This window comes from Microtus pennsylvanicus, chromosome X, assembly GCF_037038515.1.
Source record: "Microtus pennsylvanicus isolate mMicPen1 chromosome X, mMicPen1.hap1, whole genome shotgun sequence".
Lineage (NCBI taxonomy): Eukaryota > Metazoa > Chordata > Mammalia > Rodentia > Cricetidae > Microtus > Microtus pennsylvanicus.
In genome coordinates this window covers 36,502,359-36,504,618 of record NC_134601.1, presented here as the reverse complement: position 1 = coordinate 36,504,618, position 2,260 = coordinate 36,502,359, and the positions used below count along the sequence as shown (strand labels likewise).

At 44.2% G+C, this 2,260-nt stretch overlaps 1 non-coding gene across 1 annotated transcript; it reads right to left on the bottom strand.

Moving 5' to 3' along the window:
* Positions 1-1,704: 1,704 nt before the first annotated feature.
* Trnaa-cgc (transfer RNA alanine (anticodon CGC)) lies at positions 1,705-1,776 on the bottom strand. Its single transcript has one exon. It is a non-coding gene; the product is annotated as a tRNA-Ala (tRNA).
* Positions 1,777-2,260: the final 484 nt, after the last annotated feature.

Below are 2,260 nucleotides of genomic sequence, written 5' to 3'. Positions count from 1 at the left end.
ACTGGGTGCCAGGCAAAGATCTCGCAGACAAGACACCGAATAAAACCGTAATTGAAGAACTAGAGAAGGTGGGATCTTACAATTTAAAATCTCCTGCTCTTCCAAAGACATGGATGAGAATTGAGATGATAAGTCTGAGGCTAGGAGAAAAGTTAGAAATACATATATCTGATAAGCATTTCTATGAAACATACAGAAAACCTCAAATGTCAGTCAGAAAGTAGTAATTGAGACCCGTGAAATATTTCGGGTGTGCTTTTCAAGGGGGCATTGATAGGATCGCCCCCTGTATAGAGATTCATTAGAGATATTAAGGCCATAGGCAGCGTCGCAGGGATTCTGAGGAGAGATCAGGGCCACCTGGCAGGGCAGGCCCACGGAAATGGAAATCAAAATGCCAGACTGGTGCCAAGCACAAAGTGTCCCACATCTGCAACCCCTTCACGAGGCAGCCAAGGCAGGAGAATCACTGAGAGTTCTGAGCCAGGGTAGGACACAGTGAAATGCTGTCTCAAATCCAAACAAAACCGCAGATTACTAAAAAGAAAATCCTCTAACCAAGTGCGTATTTTAGTACTCATCTGAGACATGTAGGGTAATTATGGACTAGCATTTAGGCTTTCCCTCTTAAATCTCACCGATTCTTTGGACGAGCAATCTCATGGCCTTTTCACAGAGAGGGACATGTACAGACAGGGCCAGGGGAGAAGGGGGCTAGTGGAGAGGAAGGTGCTCGCTGGTCATCCAGTGGTAAATAAGGCTGGGAATAAATAGCTGAATATTAACTCTTTCGAATAATATTAAAACTGTTCAAATAGAAAACAATTGCTTTCTTTTCTGTTTGCCCAGAGATCTGACTGACTGCAACTTGAAAAGAAGACGGCCCTGCTATCTCCCTTCCCTCCTAAATCTCACGGATCTTATGGGCGAACAATCTCATGCACAGAGTGGGAAGTCGGGATCACAGAGTGCTCATTTGGCCTCATCTACCTCCTGCTCACTCTCCCACAACTCCCCTCCTGGACAATGGCTCCAACACAGCCCGGTACAGAATAGTACAGGAGGAGGCAGAATGGTCCCAAGTCTCTCTCCTTCCGGAGATACACAGGCTGCAAACCCCGAGGTAGGAGTGGTCCTACTTGGGTCTGGAATCCTTGCATCTGCCTCCCAACCCTCAGAAAGACTCTGGTGCTTACCTCCGGGAGTCCTTAAGCTCAGTCCAAACACCAGGAACTGAATGCTCCTTTCCAGGACATCGTCCGGTCGCCATTTGAAAATGGTCGCCATAGAGACTCCGGTTTCTATGACAACCGCAATGCCGCGTCCCCCATAGTAACCAGGAATGGCTCCGCCCAGCCCTCCCTTATTTTCTCTCAAAGGAAGAACTCTTCACCCTTGTTTTCACCCAAGAAAGCATATCCATTAGAGAAACTGTCCCCACTACGAATGCAGAGCTTTTCTTTTTTGTTCGCTCTGTGAACAAAACATATCCCTAGAAGCATGACCACATTGTACTCACCAGACCATGGTGGTATCTATGGAAATGTCGTCACAAAGATGAACATTGCTGTGACGGTGAAAAATGAGCAATTTCATCCAATAATTAGCTATGCATATGAAACCTCATCACGGGACTTTAAATTCTGGGACACCTTGCACAGAAACATCCTGCAAAAGAAAAATCAAAGGTTAAAAGTATTGTTTTGGAGATGCCGGGGATCGAACCCGGGGCCTCATACATGCGAAACATGTGCTCTACCTCTGAGCTACATCCCCACACCTGTTAACAGCTTCATCAAAGCCTATGTGAATTCAGAGACACCGAGCCAACATTCAGAGTCTCTGCAAGGGTCTGCATCAGGTCCTTTGAGCATATTGGATTCCAGGTTTAGTTTAGTGCTTTGATAGGATTCTTGGGACATTTGTTGCATTAGAAAACAATCTATTTTCAATCAAAGGAAAAATAATAACAATAATAATAATAACAACAATAATAACAAACCTTATGCTCTTTGAAGCAAGGTAAGTTAACAAAGAATGATACTTTGAATTACTCAGTCCCATCAATTTTACTTCAACTTTACCTTGCAGGTGGTTCAACATGTCAGTATCATGCGGAATTAATAATTATATGTTGCTGATATGCGGTCATATCTGAGCGTATGAGTAGCTTCCTGAAACCCTCTCTAGCATACCTCCTTTCTCTTTTAAAACATGCCTTAGTTTCAGGGCTTGAAAGGCAGTTTTTATAATCTTGGTC